The sequence below is a fragment of the Cupressus sempervirens genome, chromosome 1 (genome assembly GCF_028749045.1).
Source record: "Cupressus sempervirens isolate cs-2001-9-10 chromosome 1, ASM2874904v1, whole genome shotgun sequence".
NCBI classification, from domain to species: Eukaryota; Viridiplantae; Streptophyta; class Pinopsida; order Cupressales; family Cupressaceae; genus Cupressus; species Cupressus sempervirens.
The window spans coordinates 129,595,783-129,619,205 of record NC_143118.1 but is presented as its reverse complement, the minus strand read 5'-3'; positions in this window follow the sequence as shown (position 1 = coordinate 129,619,205).

Here is a 23,423-nt window from a genome sequence, read left to right as displayed (position 1 = left end):
GATCAATTAAGGTTGATAAATGTTTTAATTGGATAATTGATTCAACCCCCTGTCTAAAATATCTTGGTGGACTATTATTTCTAATAAAGAAAATAGAGTGTGCTAAGCTATTCAGGAGCTAAGTATTAGTATTAAGAGCATAGTGAAGGTTGATCATCAAAGGCTCTGGATGTCGAGTGAATAGTTTATTTCATAGATGTTTGTAATGGAAAAAAAAACTATGTAAACTATTCTTGGGCTGACATAGTCATAATTTCATTTATAAGAATTAAATATGGAGTCATATTATGAATCACTATGCAATACTTGCAACCAATCAGATTGAGGGAGGCATTATGCTGAAATAAAGATCAACCGTGGTCATTGATTTTACCTAATCCATCACCACCAATGTTTATTTAAGAAAGGAAAACCCTAAAAAAATTGGAATATGTCAGGAGAAGAATACTAAGATTTTAGAGTGCATTCATGGTGGTTTAGATGGCTATGATAGAGTTATATATTTCATAATTAGTTTGAGAAAAAATAGAATAAATAGGTGAAAGGATAGAGGAGACATATATGATCAAGAGTATCAAGGTTTAGATGGTAAGGAGGAGATCTAACATCAAGTAGCAAGGTGCTAACTAAAAGATTACAATGTTGAATCATTCTAATAGGTGATGCAAAGCAGATCTCTTAACCGAGTAGTGCTAATAGGTTGTTGTAAATCTCTTAATTGAGTGCTTACTTTATTGTAAGTTTAAATCCTCTAACAAGGTGGGACCTAATAGTCTTTGTAAATCTTTAACAGGGAAAACCTTTCATAGCGTAGATCATAGCTTATGATCAAACACATTATAACCATTATTGGCCACACTTTACAACTTTAGTAGTGAAGATTTGTGGGTTTCATCCCCACCCCAATTTTATCTTCTCATTGGAGAGTTTCTAGATAACTAAATTTATTATGTTATGTGTTATTTATTTTATGATATGGATGTGATTCATGTTAAGTTATTTCAGTTTATATGTTAAGTTATGAGATGGATGTTTGTGATATATTTTAGGGGGAAAAGTTTTAAGTGTTGATTCACCAGCATCTCCCCCCCCCCCACCAAACTAGAACTTACCTTTCCATTGGTATTTCCAACAATTGGTATCAGAGCTTAGTTCTCTAGAAAGGAAAGTTTTACAACTTTGGAGGTAAGATCTTGAAGATGGAAGTCTACAAGTTGGGAAAGACTATTGAGAACTAGAAGATTGAAATACAAATTTCCTTACATCAACTCAAGGAGGAAAGAGATGAATTGCAACATTAATTGAAGAGAAGAAAGGAATTGGCTATTCATAAAAATCACAAACAATACCAAGAAGAAGAGACTACTAGATTATTTGAGAATTAAAACTCAAATGAATTTGGTGGAAAATAATGGTGCCCTAACTAAAGAAATTAGAAATCTCAAAAGGGAACAAGAAGTAAAATTAGTATTACTATCTAACATAACTAAAATAAAAAGGAAAGTCAAGGAAGACAAAGTCATGATTGAAGAAGAAAAAATAATATTGATTGACTTCAAGAGAAGACATTAGATGTGCAAAATTTTGCTAACATGTAATTATATACAATGAATTAATTGATGCTTGCAAACCATGAATTGAATGGAAAAGACATTGAGATCACAACCCTAAAGTCATAGAATTATCCACTACAAAATGAATTAGGAGCAGAAAAGGAATTCATTGAAAGATTCAATAGACCCAGTGAAGCCATAAAATACATTGAGAAATTGATGGAATCACCAAGACCTAATAATGATACTACTCAATTGGGATACACTAATAATAAGGAAGGAGAATCATCGATAAGTGGTGAACAAAGGAATAACAAAGGTAAGAACTAAAAATCCACTTGTCATAATTGTGAAAAATTGGGTCATACAACAAATGTTTGTAGGAGAAAAACCATCAACCATAATCCCAAGTAGAAATACAAAGGATATTGATACAACTACAAAAAAAGGACATCAAGAAAATGAGTGTAATACCAAGACCATGAGCACTTAGAGATTTGAATGATATTGTTGCAATTGTTAGAAGTATAAGCACAAAGAATATGAATGTAGATGTAAGACAAAGTAGATATCAAACAAATAGATAAAGGTACACCACAATGGAAACTCCTATGATTAGGATTACAACACAAGGTATGATCGTCACTATAGTCAATAATATAGACATGTTCCTAAAAATTGCATAAGGACACATTTTAGAGGAAATTACAATAGATGGTTGAGTGAGATCACATACTTTAGTTGTCTCAAGACTAGTCATGTTAGCACAAACTATCTAAAGTACTGAGTTTTCTGGATTAGATTGTGTTTGTTTATTTCATCAACGTTTCGGATCACACTACATGATCCATCATCAGGATAAGAAAGTGCAGGGTAGTAAGATATCTTACTACCCTGCACTTTCTTATCCTGATGATGGATCATGTAGTGTGATCCGAAACGTTGATGAAATAAACAAACACAATCTAATCCAGAAAACTCAGTACTTTACAAATGGATTGTGGAAATCTGTTACTGTTAACAAACTATCTAACCAGGTCACCAATGTCGAGAAATGAATTCAATAAAGGTAAAGAAAAGGTCAATGATAAGAAAGTGAAGGTGTAGATGAAAAAGACATGGAGAAAGAAGGAAGATTGTAGTACACCAAGTGCAAATGAGGTCACTTCATCCAATGGATTAGGTGATCACATTACCCCTAACTAGGCAATAAAATCTATGTGTGGAATTGACATTTGAAAAGTTATACTATGCATGAGTTCCAAATATCTAAGATTTAAAAAGAATAAATATGCATGAATCAAGATGCAATGAAGAAGTTAAGAGTAAGAGTTTCTCTCTCTCTCTCTCTCTCTCTCTCTCTCTATATATATATATATATATATATATATGTTGTTGCCAAGCATGGAAGAAATTTAGTTATTATCGAGTGATGGAGACAAGGCTAGTATGAGTTGAGATCTCTATGTTAGCCAAGCATGTTGAAAATCCTATCATAGCCAAACTTATAGATGTATAAGCACTAAACATTTAATGTCAAATTTCAAGGGTCATATAGTCAATTTTTGACTCATTTTCATTCACTAGAATTTGAGGAGCATGAAGAACACAAAAGGGATTGGCAAAAGGAGATTCTAGTGTTTGCAAACTAGATCTGAGTGCTACTTGACACCACTCAATGGATTTAAGAGGTGTTTAGCTTGTGCCAAGTTACGATATTTTTTATACCAAAAACTAAGAAATTAAAATGGAAACTAGTTCTTCATCTACTATTGAGAAAGAGGGGAAGGAAATTTTTAGTGTTTAGTTGATTAGCAATTATTAGGCAGCCCCCATTTCAAGCAATGCCCAAGATTGCCTACAAGGAAGATTTTTTTGGTGTACAATCTATGATACCGCCAAAGGTTCTCATGATTTAGGATGTAAGATGTGGCTACACTAGAAAGATTGGAGAAGTTGGGGACATGGAAATTAGGGAAACCTACCAGATGTTGTGTGATGATGGTGTTTTGAGGGAAGAGAATAAGATTGTCAAGTGAAAAGGGTTAATGTGTGCCCTACACTTTCCTCAAGGTTTCAAAACTAAGTGGATTTGGATTGTTCTAATTTGAATACACAACAACTAGATTTGGTTAGAGGGTGGACCAATTAGGATTTCTAAGAGGATTGTGCATAAAGTAACATGATATCCTACCCTTGACTGACCAAAGAGCATGCAGAGTAATGCAAAGGAGGTTATTAAGAAGAAAAAAAGTGTCGTATGGAACAAGCAAGGGATGTTAATTGACACTATTTTAGATCCCATTATTTCATTTGCAATTAGAGTCATTTCCCATAAGTTTCTTCAGTCAAGTCAATTGAACAGTGTTTCCTATATGGCAGATGACTTAGGTTACAAAATATTGAAGAGAGATCATTCCTATGACCTTGCCAAGTTACAAATACAATAGTTATCAAAAAACTTGGAATCCATTAGGAAGGCCAAAAGTGCATCTTGTAAGTTTGGTTCTTTGATTGTTTGCATATTTTTCTATGTGAAAAATACATTCCCCACTTTTGGTAAAGTTACTTGGAAGACCAATAGGTCAGTTACATAATAGATTATAGAATTCATTGAGCAACTTGGAGACAATTTTGAGTCAGTCATGACTAGCTATTTTGAGGATTTCAAGAAATCTATGAAAAAAATATTGAGGATTCCTATATCATTAGTGGAACAACATTACAATAATTTGTGTTTCCTAGTTGATGTAGATTATACATATTGGAAAGTAGAAATACCCAGGGTCATATGGTTAAAACCCTTGCCATATGAAATTAATATGGATGAAGACTCTATAGCCATCACAACTCTACTGGCTGAGGAAATTGACAAGGATGATTCATCCTTTGGAAACTATGATGAGGAAAAATATAGAATAACGATAAATTTATAGACTACCTCTTCTATAAGAAAGAAGACAAAAATAGTGAAGAAAGTAAAAGACAATTTTGGTGAAGGTGATGAGGAAGCAGAAGAAGAATAAGAAGATGAAGAAGAAGAAGCAAAATCCCAACCACCATTGGAACATACACAAGGCCTAGGAAAAGATGAAGATGTTGATGCAAAAGGTCTCGAGAGGGAAGATGTCAAGGAATCACATAAGGTTGTCAAGAAAAAGAGGAAGGCAAAGAAACATGTAGTGGAGAAACCAAAGACAACTATGAACAAGTCTCCACAAAAGCCAGTTATACCTTTAACTAGGTCAAGCACTAGGCTAGCCACTCCATAGGCAAAATAAGTTGTAAAGCCTAAAGGAAAAAAGAGAAAATTTCATAACAAAGATGAGCCAGCTTGCTCAAAAGACTTTCAAGAGATTAAGGAAGAATTACAAGCCACAAGAGAATTTAGATGAGGAGAAGACAAAGTCTAATTACTTGAGTCAATTCAAAGTGGTAAGCCACAATCCCTCCTCTAACATTGATAACTTGTGTGAAAACATTAAAACCAATGCAAATTTGTTAGGTTTTACAAATGTTGATTTTAATAACATAGGGAGTGTTGATAAAAATAAAGCTAAAAAGGCCATATATGATATGTTGGCTACTTTCAAAACTACTCCACTAGAGACTTCCAACTCTTTACCTAAAAGTCTTTATGACAAAGTTGAGCAAAAGTGGCAATTTAGATTGACCACTGAGAGAAAAATAAGGGAGGCTACATTAGCCCAAGTTATGTTTGCTTTGGATAAGTAGATGATTGTTAAAGCCATGGATAAATATAAAGGTAAATTTTCTCCTAAGTATCAAGCATTTAATATATTGAAGAAATGATTTGAGCATGTGGTAACCCATAGCACATTGTTATGGAAAATTATTTATGAGTTATCCACTAAAGAAATAATTGAAAAATGTGAACAAGAAGAGAAATAAAATGATAAGAATGAGGAAGAAAAGGATAAAGAGGTGAACCCAGTCAAGCAAGTTATCTAGAAGGAACTAAAAGAATAGAAAAGGAGGCAATAACTGAAGAAGAGCAACAAGATGTATATGATACATAGGTACTGAGTATTGGTCCCCTACATGATGACCAAGAGAGTCAATAGAACTCAATGCATCAAGGATGTTCCTAATAGAACATCATATAATTTCAATCCTTTGATTGAAGATGATTTGAAGAAAATTCTACAAAACTCTACCAATGTAGAACTTTTATGCAGTAGTCCAATATTGGTGAGAGAGAATGAGATTCAAAAGGTAGAAGTTGCATCTATAGGGGAGAAGAAACAAGATACATCAAATGTTACCCTATCAACTACAAAGATAAAGGAAAAGGAATCATAGGATCTACAAAGAGATCAAGGTGTAAATCTTGAACAACAAGTTGATACAACAAAGACATCACCTATAATGCCAACTATTGTCATACAAATGAAAGAGGTAGAAGCACAACCTACAAGTATATATGTGTCTAGCCTAAATAGTTCAAGTTTACTAGTCCTAGTGATTATTGCTAGAGATGGAAAAAAAGTGCATAAGGGTTAGGAAGAAAGTCATATACCTACTTCACCATCATAGGGTGAAATTGGGAAGGAATGAAACAAGACTAAAGAGTTAAAGTTGACTATTGAACCTGAGGAGAAAATTGCAATTTGGGCTTTGGTTACATTGTCAATTTCTACATCTCCTCTCAGTAGGCACACTCTTTAGAGGCTAAGTACACATACAAAACCATTATAGATATCAAGGCCAAGTTTAGACACACCAAAGAGTGTCAAAGTTACATCATTCAAGGATTTAAGCTTAGATGAGGTGATTTAGCTACCAAAGTTTGATTTAAACACAATCACAATTGAATAAATGAGCATTCTTCAAGACACTCTACAAAGGAAGAGGAGGCAAGAAATCTTGAGGGAGAATAACCATTAGAAAGTTTTGCATGAAATCAAAGACATATTTATTGATGTTTCTAGTCTCCCAGAAATGAATAAAGATAAGACCATTATAGAGAAACTTGTCACCACTATGGACAAGATAAAGGATGAAGACCTAGATTCTAATGTTAAATTATTAGAATGGTTAGAAAGGAAATTTCATACAAAGGTTTTAGAGAAGATATCTAGTTTTATTGCACTAAGACAGGTTGATCTTGCAACCAAAATGGAAAGTGTGAAGAAGGTATTAGAGAACATTTTCACTCTCTACTAAAAGATATATGATATTGATCTATTCACTAGTGAAAATCAATGAGCTATTGACTAGCTACAAGGAGATTTAAAAATCACATGTAGTACAATAAAATTATCTCCTAGTAATAGTCAGATACATTTTCAGAGGTTATTGATGACTCCAAGTAGGCTTGCCAAGTTGTAAGCAAAAATGTTTGTATCATCTTAAAATGGAAGCACTTCTATGTTAAGAGTGTTTAGCCCTCTAAGTAAGTGGTATGGGGTCATGGCAAGCACCTTGAATGGGTCTTTACATTGATTTGGTTTTTTTCCCCTTGTTTCTCTCTCTCTCTCTCTCTCTCTCTCTCTCTCTCTCTCTCTCTCTCTCTCTCTCTCTCTCTCTCTCTCTCTCTCTCTCTCTATTTCTAGCCTATTTCTAACAACTTTCTCTATGATACTAAGGACTTTGAGTTTCTAGGTGAAGGATGACCTTTTAGGTCAAGGTTGACCTTGACCCTAACTTAGGTCAAGGATGACCTTGAACCTAACCTAGGGCAAGGTCAACCCTGTCCTTGACCCCATGTCCATTTTTCAATTTTTAGGAGTTTCAAGACATCGAGCTTCGAAAAGTTTCTTTTTCTTACTTTTAGGTCAATTATTTTAGGTTTCAAAATGGTAGACTCTTAAATTACATTTAATCTAGGTCCATTTCTAGGGGTTAAGGTTAAATGGGATTTAATTCTCCTATGTCAACCTTATCTAGGAGTTTTTGCCCTTGATCTCTATATAAGGAAGCTTCCTCCTCTCATTTTTCTCTAAGATGCAATGTGATATCAGATGAACCATTACCTTTCTACATCCATTATTCTATGAAGTGAAGACTTACTAGAATTCAAGAATTCAAGTTTTCAAGCATCCAATTCATCAAGGAGGTCCATTGTTAGCTATTAAAGGATTCAATCTCTATTGAGTCCTCTTGTTGAAGATTTCTCCATCCACATTCATTCAAGCCTTTTCCTATGCAAAAATACATTCAAGATTGGTGTTGAAGATCTAATACCATTGATTTGAGACATCCTACATACATTTCTACATTCATTTGGAGCATCCATAATTGTAGATTCAAGGATTCAAATCCTCCACAAGGATTCCAATATAAGCAAGGTTTACTTTGTTTATACATATTGCAATTTCAATTATATTCCAAGGTTGGTTCCAAACTAGGGTTTGATCAAGAAAAACCCCCATCCAAATAAACAAACCAATTTTCTTGCAGATACAAGTGTGGAACAATGAATTAAAGAGAATACTTGGATACTCTTTTCATCAAACTTGCGGCATCCATGAATAGAAAATTTGTAGGAGAAGTACCAATCAATGTCAACTTTTGGGGGTACAATTGTACCCTAGGGTAAGAGTCTGCCCTACTATCAAGGTCAAGGTCAACCTCCCTTTAAAAGGACAAAAAAAAGTTGGGTTTTCTTTGTCTCAACATTTCCAATCCAAAACAAGTTGACATGGGGAGGGATGAAGAACTAGGACCGAAGGCACACCCAACAATCCAAACCACCCTTCAGAGTAAACACAATGGAAGAAAATACACAAAGAGAGTAGCACCAAAGAGAGATAGAATGAAACATTTTTATTTAATTTTTAAGTAATTAGCGAAAATGCCTAGCTATAAGACCTTTTGGGTTACTGCCACAAACAAATTTCATTCAAGATCCATGATCCAACTTCAAATTTTCATTTCTAGACACATATGCATTGAACTTTCTCAATCCTCCAAAATTTTCTCTAACTTCTCTACCTCTAACCTAAGCCTAAACAGCCTATTTATACTTGCCAAAATGGCTTACAAAAAATTCTAGAACATTACATAACAGAAAGGTCGACCTTAAAATGGTCTACACACATCCCAAGACATGATTGTATCGTTAAATTTGTGATCAAAATTAAATACACAAATAATTTCCCATGAAGAACCAAAACACAGACAACTCGACTAAAGAAGGAACCAAGCATCAACAAATGGCAGGCTCACTTGGTACATGAAGGAACACTCAAGCAATATTGGATAACTTGACACACATAGAATATCTTAGCATACACTAGATAACTTGGTGAATACTACAAAGTGAAATGGGATAACATGCTAATTTGAATGTTAACACAACTTTGGTTGCTACAACTTGGTTGACACTGCAAAATTATTGACACTAAAAAATTATTACAACTTGGTAATAACTATAACTCAAGAACAACTGGTAGAATGAGCACAAATGATTATGATAACATGTCAACCTAGGATTCTTTTTCATCATAGGTTGTAGAGATCCCTAAAACTATACACAAAACTAGAAATTAGAATTTTCCAGATTTATCCTAATTTAAGGTAAGTATTTGTCTTTCATCTATTCAAGATTTAAGCATATACTTTTCAAATAGTAAGATCATAGGACCTCCTTTCTCCCTATTCTCGATTGCTGGATCCATTTGTGAATTGATCACTTCCTTGTGGTTAATCAATTTGGATCATTCATTTTGAGAATTCAATTTGAGTCTAGGCCCTATTTTTCCCCTATTCATTTTGGTGAACCTGACATGCTTATCCTTTTTTCCTTTTGTGGAATTAGATACCCTATTGTGTTTTTCAATGTTATATTTCATTTCATAATTGTTAGGTCTTTTATTGCAGTAAGATTATATTTTGTTTATGATCTTGCATTTTAATTTAAAAATACAAAAATATTTGTGCTTTATGTTTTCTTAGTTTAGCTCATTTGCATTGCATTGGTTTATGAGGCTTATTACTTCTAATCATAGTGTTAGACATTGTCATAGACTTATGGGTATCTTTGAACCTGGATCTTCTTCTCCTTTCCTTAGGATTTTGGATGAGACTTTGATTCTTTCTGATTCTAATCCTCTTATGGAGCAAAACTCTTCTCACTCATCTCAAGATGAGGATGACGCTTTAAGAGTTCCTCCTAAACAAGTCCAAATACTTTCAAATGAACTTTATAAAATGCATGATTGGCTTCTTCAAGAAAACCATAATCAAGATTCTATTCAAGCTATAGAGGCTCTTAAGAAATTTCTTCATGATAGTGACCAAGGTGTTAATATTTTGTGTGGTATTACTCAGCTTGTGCATTCCAATGTTAAACCTTTAGGCTAGAAGCTCAAGATTTAGGGTTGTTATCTCCTATCATTAGTGTAGAACCTTCTTCTATTCCTTTCCCCAGTGTTCTTACTTATAATCCTTCTTTGGTGACTACAATAGTTCCCTCTATCCCTATGAGTATTCCTCCTATGTACCTTCCTACATCACAACCTTCTTATCATAATGTTCCTTTTATTTATTCTAGTCCTATTCCAACTATAGTTCCTTGTGTTCTCCTGGTTGTGTCTTCCATTCCTATAGCTTCGTACACTTTTCCTAGTGTTTCTAATGTTGCTAGTTCTCCTATTTCTTCTAATGATTCAATAATTATCACTTTGGTTCAAATTGTGTCACCTATACAATAATAAATTGCTACCTTAACTCAAAATAAGTTTAGTAGTCCTACTTGTGATATGGGAATTCCTTTGTCTCAAGATATCATTTGTAGCCCCGTTCCTCAGCAAGTTGATATGCCTCATCTTGAGAATTATAGTAGTGAGGAAGATCTCATTCATCATGTTAAAACATTTCAAATCCTTTGTATTGATTATGCTCATGATCATAGGATTTCAGCTAAATCATTTGCTTGAACTTTTTGTGACAAGGCATTACAATAGTTTTGTTCCTTGACTTCTTATTCTATTACTTCATTTCCTTAACTTTCTCATGCTTTTATTCAATAATTTTAAAACATCTTTGGCCTTAAGTGTCTTTGACTTATTTGATGCATTGTAAACAAAATTCTAAGGAAAATTTGATAGCATTTATTGGTAGATTTAACCATTTGCATGCTCGTATTTCCTAGCATATTCCTAATATTGATATTCAATGTATGTTTATTTCAAATTTGCAAAAGGATATTAGAGATAAGATTCTACTTATTAAATTTACTTCTTTTTAATAACTTTGTGTGGTGCTTCATCATTATCAATTACAAGTGAGACAATTTGAGAGCACCACTCCAATGGCTCTTGTTTCTATTGATAAAAGTGATGCTACTCCTAATCCAAATAAAGTTCAAAAATTCAACAACTATGTCATGATAAATAAACAAGAAAATGTATTTGCTGATCAAGTTGATGTTGCAGCTCATAATTCCACCTCTGCATCCACTTCTTTTTGGTTGAATTTTACATTTACTCCTCTTTCTGAATCTTTACATTCTATTATGAATAGGTTGTTAATTGCTAATATGATTACTTTACCTCCTATTTAACCTCTTTTACTTACTACAATGACATCTAAATCTTTTGATCCAAAATAATTTTGTCAATATCATCATCAGAATAGTCATGATACTATGAAATGTTATTCTTTAAAACATAAGGTTCAGGACATAATTGATTCTAATGCTTTATCTATTGATAATTTTGATGGTCGTGGGAATAAATTTGTTTCTCCTCCTAATCAACATCTTCAAATCTATACGAATCCTTTACCTACACATGACACTAATACTATTAATCAACCATCTTTTATGGATGTTGTGTATGAAACAAAGATGGAGGATCTTAATCATGTTATTAATCAAGTGGAGCATGTGGTTCAATCTGTATCTCCACCTCATTCTTAACATTTGCTTCAATATCAAGTTTTAGCTTCACCTTAGTTGAAACCTAACCCTAAATTGAAGCCTCAACCTAAGCCTCGACAACAACCTAAGAAAAAATGACCTTAGGAACTTTTGATTACCTTTCATGATTCTAAGACTATTAAAGCTCCTGATGGTCCCCTTTATATTTATTCTAAGATTGCTAAGATACCCACTCGTGATTGTCTTGTTGATTCTACCTCCTTAGTCAATGTTATTATAGAAGAAAATATTTGTATGAAAGGTTCACAATGTGATTTTTATGATACATTGTATGTGTGGATTCAAACTTGTAATTCTTTTTTTTATCCATTATTTGGTTTTAATTATTTATCTGTTGAACTTGGTAGAAAAATTGTGAACACTACCTCTGTTGTTGTTCCTACTTCTAATCAATTTCAAGTTAAGCTTGGTTTACCATGGTTAAATGCCATAAATGTTGTTGCTTCACCTATTCATAAATTTCTTATGTTTTTTTATGATGAAAAAGTGAAGATGGTTAATCATAGATTATATCATACTTATATGCCCATGGATTCTGCTACCATTGATTACTTTTTGCCTTCATTACCTAATTCATGTCCTCATCGGCCTGATCATCTTTTCCACTCATATCAAGCCTATAAGCATCATCATATTTTTTAATTAAGTTTACTTCCTATGGATCTTAGCCATGTTATTTTTCCTACACCTTCCATACCTCCTTTATCTATGGCTTATACATATGTTAATGAAGCTCCTCTTATTGCTTTTCAATCTCCTAATAATCATACTAATCCTCCTATAGAACCTATCAAGGATCCAGTAATTGTTCCTCCTAGTTCTCAAAAAATTTCAAACAAGACAAAACCTAATCAATCTGCTAATGGACATCATAAAAACCATCGTGCTCAAGCTAAAGCTCATAATTATGCTCTTTAAAATTCTATACCTTCTTTTGATACAACTATACATGATGTATTAGAAGAATTTTTTTCTAATAATGATGTTAAGATGCATGATTCTTATGATTTCACTTGTATCTTAGATCCTATTTTGATAAATCTAGATGAAGAAGATACTCTTGCTGATATTGATGATGTTAATAATGAATATGAAACTACTTTGCTTTAACTAATATACTTTCCTCACAATTGACACTTACACATAGTATTGAACATGGTTATTCTCAAGAGGATCCTTGTTTTGAACTGGCTATCATTCCTACTATGTTGGATATAGTCCCTCTTACAAGTTATCCACCTTCCCTAAATGATATATACAACAAGATGGAGAGAGTAGGTAGTGCACTTGATTGGCTAGTCCGTCATGGTAGACTTTTATGTGTTTGTCTCTTGTATTGTATTTCACTCATGATGTGTTTGATAAATGTTTTTAGATTCATTTATAAGATCTTTGTTTCTTTGTTGCTACAAGGTGATAAAAGAATCAAACTTGTTTTACTATTTCTCTATATGCATCTTTATTCTTACTTATGTTGTGTGTTATATTGTACCTATGCTATTGTTTGTACATGTTTCCTTGTGTAATCTATTTACATTCATGACTTGGTAGCACTTATTCTTTTCAATCTCTAGGTCATGGTCATAAAAGATTTTTCTTTGTGTTTCTTATGTGGTCTTTCCTCCTTTGTGATTATATTTCTATTTTCTTTGGGAAACGATGTCAATTCATTTGCAATATATATATATATATACACTAACCAAACCTTACACTATATCCATCATAATAATTCAAGGAAATGAACTTACTTATATCTCTAATCATGTGATGAGAACACCCACTATCAATTATCCATTTGTCATTCTTGTTCACACAAGACACTAGTGCAATTGCCTCATCTTCAACCAAATCATCCTTCATTGCACCATACACCACTACATCATCATGATCATCTGATCCATCTTTGGTTTCCTCTTCAACAATGTAGCAAAACTTCTTTCCTTTGTCTTCATAATCTTTGTTGTCTTCATCTCTTCTAATTTTGTAGTTGTCTCCACCTCTATAGATAGTTCTTCTTCTCTAGACATCTAGTACCAATATGACCAACCTCATTGTGGTTGAAATATGTGATAGGTAACTTACCTTTGAATTTTCCTTTACCCCTATGAAATCTCCTTGTTATTAGTGCCTCAACTTGTTCTACATCCTCCTCGTCTATATCACTATCACTAGAAACATATTTTACCTTTTTCTTCTTTTTCTCATTAGGTTCCTTCAATGAAACCTTAGCTTTGAAAGTAGATTTGATATCCTCAGATTTGAAATTATTAAAATTAGATAGCTTAAAAGTAGTAAGCCTACCTACTAGAGCTTCAAGAGTCAGATTAGAACCTAGTATGCATCTTAGTTCTTGTATTGTAAAAAATCTAATAGTATAGATGGGCAGAAGTGTTCTCAAAACTTTTCTTAGTATAGTTTAATCATCCATCTTACTAGTAGATCGTCTTGTTGCATTAAAATCTTTTATCCTAGAGCAATATTGAGCAACATTCTCACCTTCTTGCATACTCATATCATCAAACTTACCTCTAAGACTTTTAGATTTGGCTCGTAGAACATTTGTGTCTCCTCCATAAATGGTGTGAAGAGCATCCCAAATTTTCTTTGCACTGTCACAACCCTTTATGTCATCAAATTGGGCATAACTTAAGGTAGAGGCAATCTCCAACATTGTTTAGTTGTGTTCTTTCTTCTTTCAGATCTTCAGTAGTTAGGGCTCTACTAGGATTGACATGATCTGGATGATGGTAGATTATGCATGATCTATAAGACCTTATAGGTTTATATTCATTAGAATTTTCCATGTAGAAAAGTTATCTATATTAAGCTTGTGTACCTCTCTTTTTGACATCTTGATCTTTTTTCTTCTAGTACCTTCAAACTAGTCTTCTTAACTATATAGCTCTAATACCAATTGTTGGAATCATTTAGAATAATTGAGAGGGGGGTGAATCAATTATGCAAGGTCTAGATGTATAAATAAAACTTTTCATATCTTGGTGAACATCTATAGAACATATTCATCATGCATGCATCCATTAGATCATACAATCACTTAAACTTGTAGGTTACTATCAAATCAACTTTGTGGAAATGTAAGTATGAAACATAACTAATTCAATAACACATTTGACACAATAATTTTATGTGGAAACCTGATATGGGAAAAACCACCAGTTACATCCTACTCATTCTCACTCTTGTCAAGTGATGCTATGTGAAAGGTCAACCCTATTAAAGGTTACAATACACACTATTAAATTTGACCTGGTTAGAGGATTTCAATCACCTTGTTAGGAGTGATCCTTGTTAGAGGAATTTAGATCATTTACTTAAATGTCACCCTATTAAAGGATTTATAAATTCTTGTTAGGTGAACCTTAATCCAAAGGATTTACCCTAGACTAGTACAATGATTAGAAAGTAATAGTAAGGCTTGATCTGATAACAAGTTACAACACACTTATAGATACAGATTTTTGTTTCAGTCCTCCCTTCTACTTAGCTTTCACACACTTTAACTCTGATAGCTTGTTCACTCTTCAAGCATCAATACAATTAAGCCTTCTTTCTTTTCTTTTCAATATCAATCTCTTTTGTTTGTTCACTGAATAAAGAAAAACCCTAGATTCCTTGTCTTCCTTAGGTTCTCACACATGACAACCTTTTCTTTTGACCAACTATCTCTATAAATAGAAAATTAAGATCCTTTTTCTTTCAACATCTATCATCCATTTTAGGTTTAGGTAGGATTCAATGAATCTATAGATCTTTTCATTTTATTCCCTTCTAGAAACTTCTCCTTGAATCCTCTTTAATTCATCTCAAAATGGTTTACCATAAGTTCTGTGCCACCAACTCATCACAGTTATCTTCCACATGCTTCACAATATTCAAGAAAACAAAATAGTTGGCTCGGATTTGTCAATTTCATGATTTAACATTAAGAGTGGCACTTGGAATCCATATGTTGTCACTCAGCTTCCATACTATTCTTCTACTCATCATCAACTAGATCACTCAACAAGCACTAATGTTTACTGGTGCTTTGTCTCAACTAAACTTTGCTCAGCTTACATTGTATCACTCAACATACACTAAAATTTGACTTTTCTTGGCTCTAACTAATTTTTTTCTTGGGTTGCACTAACTATTCTCGACACCTACTATCCACTCAATCAACCTTGGAAAACTCAATTTTTCTTATTTGTTCTTCTAGACTTTGTCAGTGTATCCATCCTTTGTAACATTAAGTATATAATCAATGCATTGTAACATCACTATCTTAACTGATCCTTGTACTCCTTTTTCATACTGTAACTCAACCTTTCCTCTAGGTGCTATTGTTATTTGATTTGATCAAAACCTCCTCATCAATTAAACAAATGATAGTACTCAAATCATCTAAGTGATTGTCTTACCAACAAGTAGCAGGTTTGACATTAGTGACACAACAATGATTGAAACACATTTTCATACTTGTATCAATTTGTTTTCAACAATCTCCCTTTTTGGCATTGATGGAAAACTAGTTCGACTAGTTCAACAAATAATAATACCAAAAAGAAAAATAATTCCTTGTATTGAAATCTTTCCTCCTATCAATAGATCATATCTTCTATATAGGTTACAATATTCTATTCTAAACAATAGACAATCAAATCATCCTTATGACTCCCTCTTGATCACTTCTTATATCTCCCTCAATACCATCTCCCTCTTACTAGTTAGATATAATCATTTCTTTCTTTGTAGTAATCAATAGGTACATTAGCTTCCTATGAGTAGATATTCCATGTTCCTTCTATCTATATAATATTTCCACCAATATATCCCTCTTTGACAATAATCCCAAAGACTTGTCATCTTAATATGTAGATATGAACATTTTTAGTTTCTCCCTTTGTCACCTAGCTTGTGACTAATTTGTAGCTCTAGCTCTTTGATTACTTTAGGCAGCTCCTAAAGTAAGATCCACTACATCAATCTATAACATATGTTAATCATCTTGTTTGATGTAGGGCATTTCTAGTTTACCTCTTAGATACTCATGAGAATTCTTAGGTAATGCTTTGGTGAAGATATCAGTTATTTTCTCTTTTGTATTCACATATTCCATCATCATATCTTTATTTTGAACTAACTCTCTCAAGTAATGATACTTGATTGAAATGTGCTTAGTCTTTGTATGCATTATAGGATTTGTTGATATATTTATAGCACTTATGTTATCACAATAAAGTATCATAGGTTCAGTGATTTCCTCCTTCATACCTTTGAGTAGGTGGCACAGGGAACCTAAGGCTCTTAGGAATGAATTCAATGTGTTTAGTATGTTAGAGTTGTTAGGAATGAAGTTGGTCCTTATTTGTAATGAAGACTCAATTGTAAGGTACAATGGCACATTGGTGTGGTTATAAGCCAAGTGACCATTTGTAACCAAGGAGTCATTATTTATGCATTCTTGAGTATTTTACTACTTTTAGGATGTTTTAGGTGGATTTGAGTCATTAGGACACATTTGAATTGAAGGTGTGAAAAAAAGGTGCAAAGGTGCAAGAAAGTTGCAAAATGCAAAAAGTTGCTAAAGAGCAATTTTTGCAAATTTGTTGTCAAACTTAAAAAAAAGGAAGTTGTATGGTCTTCCAACCATCCAAATGGAAGTTATAACTGTTGGAAGACACTTATTTAAGGTCTCCACACGTGGGGAAGGCCATGGTACGGACGGGTGGACAGCATTTAGTGAATAAAACTCAGAAATTCTGCAATTTTCTCTATTTTTTCAATTTCGTACAGACTATATGGACTTTTAGTGGTACAAATCTTATATTTTTGGAAATAGGACTGAGTAAAAATTCTAATGCAATTAGTTTGAAGTTTTTATCTATTCTAGGTTAAAAGTTATACCTATTTTAGCAGAGGTAGGTTTGAAATTGCTGCACATTGAGGGTTTCAACAAGATGGCCTCCTAACTTGCAAATCCACCATGGGATTTCAATGCTGCTTTGTGGAATGCAAGTTAGGAGAGGTGAATTGAAGATGGCAGAGTTTTAGGGCTATAGGAGTTGGGTACCTATTTTTACCAGCAAGCCCTAGGCTGAACATAGTCTTATGTCTAGTCTAGCTTTGAAGAAAAATGAAGGATCATGCTCCCAAGTTGATTGATTTGACCCAAGTGAAGGGTGTAGAAGGAAAAATAAAAGGTTTAGAAGAGATCCAAGGGGTTGAACCAAGTCTTTGAACCCATTTATTTATGCTTTCTGTGTAACCCAACCTAAACTGGCCATTTAGGACTGTGACACAATGCGGGTATAACTTAATGCTGGAGTAGAGTTGGTAATTGATCTTTTGAAATCTCGTAGGAGTAGTTGAAGGGTGTTTGGTGATGTGAAAATATTGGATGGTTCTTTGTATTGTTTGGGAGTTTGACCATTGAAACTAGGAATTGTCTTAATAAAAGTGCTGGTAACAATTTGTAATTTTCAATGTTGGGTGTTGAGTAACTTCAAAGTGGGGGTTTTCTTATTGTTTTGAGTCAGTAAGAACCATTTCTATCATGGGTATGGATTTCTAACCCAATTTAAGAACTATTTGCCATTTTAGGCCTATTTGGTGTTAGGGAGTCCCTAATAGGTGTGATTGTCCCAAGTTGTTTGTGAACCCTAGGTTTGAGGGTTGGGCTTGTGAAGTGGAATCCGCTTTGAGGTAGAGTCTACCTTTGTTAGAATCCCATTGGGTCAGTCATTAACCTTGGAAGAAACCTAGTTTTTGTTTGGAGGTTGGAAGCAAGTTAAAGTGTTGATTGGAGTTGGAAGGGTAGTTGGTGCTTTTGCTGCATACTCTGCATCAAAGTGGTATTAGAGCCACTAAGAGCCTGATTGGAGAGGAAAGATGTTAGATAATGAGGAAGGAGAGAGGGAGATACCTCTTAGGATCACAAATTTTAAATTGGCCAAGTTGGTCAAAGAAAAAATGGCAAAAAGTAGAGCAGTAAGGGAAGAAAATAGAAGCATGAAAAGAGAATTGGAAAAATTGAAGGGCAAGATGGCTAGAGGAGTCATGGAAGACTCTAAAGGAGAAGAAGAAAGGACTGAAGTTAGAGAGCCTAGGTAGGTTAGATATGAAATGCCTTTGGATCAAAGAGCCATGTTGGAGGCCCTAGAAAGGGTAGGAAGAAAGGATCAAAGATCAGACCTACCTATGTTCAGTGGTAAGTTGAATCCAGAAGAATGCATGGAGGGGATTGAAGCACTTGACAATCACTTTAAATGTCTTAATGTGCCAAAAAACCAAAAGATAAAGGTGGCTAAGTCTAAGATGAAAGGATCTGCCCTTAGTTGGTGGAATTTTCTTCAAAATGAGAGAATAGAGGAAGAGAAGGAACCCATAGCCACGTGGAAGAGAATGAAATCAAAGATCAAGAAACAATTTGTACCAGAGGACTATGAGGTCCTAATGCTTCAAAAGTTTCAAAGTCTTAGGCAAAAGGACTTGGATGTAGGAGCATATATAGAGGAGTTTCATAAACTCACTCTAAGGGCTCAAGTTCTTGAAAGTGAAAAGAAAAAGTTGGCAAGATACTTGAATGGACTCAAGTACTCCATCAAGGATGAACTAGTTTTGTTCAATCCTAAGACCATCCACCAATTTTATCAAATGGCCCTCAAGATTGAGGAGAAACTCAAGAGGAGAAGCAATTCCCATGGGAGAGGGAGAGGAGCAAGTAACAGAGGTGGAGGAAGATTTGGGGGAAGAGGTTCATCTAATAGGTCTCAAGGTGAACCTAGCAGCAATCAAGAAAAATCAGATGGAGAATCCAATCCTAGAGGAGGATTTAGAGGTAGGAGACCTAATGGGAGAGGAATATTTGGAGGAAGGACTTCGGGGGTATTCACTGGAAGGTGTTTTACCTGCAATCAAACAGGGCATAGATCCTCTAGGTGTCCAGAGAAAGGGGGCAGCAACAGTCAAGAAGGAGATAGAAGAATCCACTTGGCTCAAGAAGAGGATGCACAAAGTGACCAAGGAGCAAGAGGGAATGCTGATCCAGAGTGACGGGAATCTTTAATGTTCAATAGAACCCTGCTGAAGACAGTTGCAGAACAAGAACCTCCCCAAAGGAAGACCTTATTCAAGACCTTGTGCAAGGTAAAAGGTAAAGTGTGTAAGATAATTGTTGATTCCAGTTCAATTGATAATATTGCATCAATAGAGATGGTAAATAAGCTTGGATTGAAGAGGTCACCTCATCCCAACCCTTACAAAGTTTCATGGTTAAGTAAGGAGTAGCAAGTTGTGGTTAATGAACAATTTAATGTTGAATTTCAAATTGGGGAGTACAAGGACCAAATTGTTTGTGATGTTGCAGATATGGATGCTTGTCATTTGTTGTTAGGTAGGCCATGGTAGTATGATGTCAATTCCAAGCATTATGGGAGGAATAATGTCTACATCATCACCAAAAAGGGGAAGGAGTACACTATGACACCATTGCTAGAAGATGGAAAGGAGACTCAACATGCATCTAGTGTGATGGTGGTTGGGGAGAAGAAGTTTTTGAAGACTCTCAAGGTGAAGAACACACGATGATTTTCCATTGTAGTAAAGCCAAGACAAGAAGAACACACCATGCTTTTCCATTGTAGTAAAGCCAAGACAAGAAGATAAAAAGGAGGAAGGCAGATTAGGAATAGGGAATGTGGAACCCAAGGAAGTGAGGCAACTTTTGGATAGATACAAGGAAGTTATTTCAGACCCTGCTACTGATACCTTGCCACCATTTAGAGAGGTAAGTCATTGTATTGACTTTATTTCAGGTTCTACATTGCCTAATAAGCCTGCCTATAGGTTGACACCAGAAAAAAACAAGGAATTAGCAAGACAAGTTGAGGAGTTGCTTGCAAAAGGGTTCATAAGAAAGAGCATCAGCCCTTGTGCAGTCCCTACTTTGTTGGCACCCAAAAAGGAGGGTACATGGAGGTTGTGCACGGACTCAAGAGCCATAAACAAGATAACCATTAGATATAGGTTCCCAATGCCTAGGATGGAGTATTTGATGGATCACCTAGGAGGGGCAAGGTACTATTCCAAGATTGATTTGAAAAGCGGTTACCACCAAATCAGAATAAGGGAAGGAGATGAATGGAAAACTACCTTCAAAACTAATGAGGGACTTTATGAATGGATGGTGATGCCCTTTGGCCTTTCTAATGCCCCTAGTACATTCATGAGACTCGTGAATGAAGTTTTGGAACCTTTCATCAATCATTTTTTTGTTGTTTATCTTGATGATATATTGATTTTTAGCAAATCTAAAGAGGAACATCTAACACACTTGGAATTGGTTTTGAAGAAACTCAAGGAGAAGGAATTGAAGATAAATTTGAATAAATGTGTCTTCATGAAAGAAGAGTTGGTGTTCCTAGGTTTTGTCATCTTCAAGGGCAACCTCAATATGGATCCAAAAAAGGTGGAAGCAATCCTCAACTGGCCTACACCAAGGAATGCAAGTGAGGTAAAGAGCTTTTACGATTTGGAAAGCTTTTATAGAAAGTTCATTAGAGGTTTCAGTAATATGTGTGCCCCTATGATTGATACAATCAAGGGTGGAAGAAAATTTAAATTTGCATGGACAGGAGATGCTGATCAGTCCTTTGAGTACTTGAAGAAAAGGGTTGCAGAGGCACCCATCCTTGCTCTACCTGATTTCAAGAAGGTATTTACTATTGAATGTGATGCAAGTAATAGGGCCATAGGAGGAGTCCTAAGTCAAGAAGGTAAACCAATAGCCTTCTTTAGTGAAAAGTTAAATGAAGCAAAACAAAGATATTCTACATATGATTTAGAATTGTATGCTATGGTTCAGTCTCTAAGAAAATGGAGACATTATTTATTGCCCAAGGAGTTTATTGTCTATACAGATAACCATGCATCGAGTTTCTTATATAGACAGGAAAAGTTGAACCATAACCATGCATCGAGTTTCTTGAATAGACAGGAAAAGTTGAACCATAGGCATGTGAAATGGATGGAGTACCTTCAATCATATACCTTCACTATTAAGCATAAAAAAGGGGAGGCAAATAAGGTTGCTGATGCCCTTACTAGAAGAAATTTGACCATTCAAGAAATAAGGTTGGAGAATGTGGGATTCCACTCCATAAAAGACATGTATGAAAGTGATGAAGACTTCAAAGAAGCTTATCAAGTTTGCAAGGATATGACAAGGCAGTACCACAACATTTATGCAGATTTCATGCTGCAAGAAGGATTGCTCTTCAAAGGGAGTCAGCTATGCATCCCTAGAGGATCCTTGAGGGATAAAATTATAACGGAGAAGCATTGTGGGGGTTTAGCTGGTCATTTTGGATTGGACAAGACCCTTGAACTAGTAAGAAGATTTTATTACTGGCCTAGGATGCCTACTGACGTAAGGAAGTTTGTAGAGACTTGTGTGATTTGTCAAAAGGCAAAGGGGAAGACTTCCAATGCAAGACTATACACACCATTACCTATACCAAATAGGCCTTGGGATGCTGTAAGTTTAGACTTTGTACTTGGATTCCCAAGGAACAAGTAGGGCTATGATAGTATTTGTGTTGTAGTAGACCAGTTTTCCAAGATGGCACACATTTTGCCATGTAAAACCAGTCATGATGCATCTTATATTGCAGGTATCTTTTTCAAGGATGTAGTAAGACTACATGGATTACCATTATCCATAGTCTCTGATAGAGATTCTAAGTTTCTTGGGCATTTTTGGAGGACTTTGTGGAGAAAACTTGGTACAGACCTCTCATTTTCATCAGCATACCATCCACAATCGGATGGCCAAACGGAGGTGGTTAATAGATCATTGGGCAACCTATTAAGATGCATTACTAAGGAACATGAATCATCTTGGGAATCAGTCATAGCACAAGTAGAGTTTTCTTATAATGATTCAGTGAATAGGACAACTGGATTGAGCCCATTTCAAATTGTTTATGGCACTCATCCTAGAGGAGTAATGGAGGTCAGAGATGTCAAATCTATGGAAAGAACCAGTGCTCAAGCATGTGATTTTGCTGAGGTGATGAAGGAAATTCATCAAGAGGTCAAAGATAGGCTAGGAAAAGTGATAATGAAGTATAAGGAAGTAGTAGATACTAAGAGGAGAGATCTTCAATTTGAAATAGGAGATCTGGTTATGGTGAACCTTAAAAAGGAGAGGCTTCCTAAAGGTAAGTTTACTAAGTTGATGATGAGGAAAATAGGTCCTTTTAGGATCTTGCAAAAATATGAACACAATGCCTATAAGGTGGAGTTGCCACCAAACATTGGGCTCTCCAATACATTTAATGTCTCTGATTTATATCCTTACAGAGGTTCTCAAACTGAAAACAATGGCATTGAATCAACCATAGTAGATAAAGAGATCATGGACTCTCTGCCCAAGGTAGGGGTAGTCACTATAGAAAGTATTTTAGATAAAAGAGAAGGAAAAAGGACTAGGAGGAAGGTGTACATGGACTACCTCATCAAATGGACAGGTAGACCAGTTGAAGATGCAAGTTGGGTGTCTAAATCAGCTATAAAGAAGATGGGATACAATGTTTCCACATTACCAACTCAAGAGACTTGAGTTTTTTCAGCCTGAGGAGTATGGTGAAGGGCACCTAAGGCTCTTAGGAATGAATTCAATGTGTTTAGTATGTTAGAGTTGTTAGGAATGAAGTTGGTCCTTATTTGTAATGAAGACTCAATTGTAAGGTACAATGGCACATTGGTGTGGTTATAAGCCAAGTGACCATTTGTAACCAAGGAGTCATTATTTATGCATTCTTGAGTATTTTACTACTTTTAGGATGTTTTAGGTGGATTTGAGTCATTAGGACACGTTTGAATTGAAGGTGTGAAAAAAAGGTGCAAAGGTGCAAGAAAGTTGCAAAATGCAAAAAGTTGCTAAAGAACAATTTTTGCAA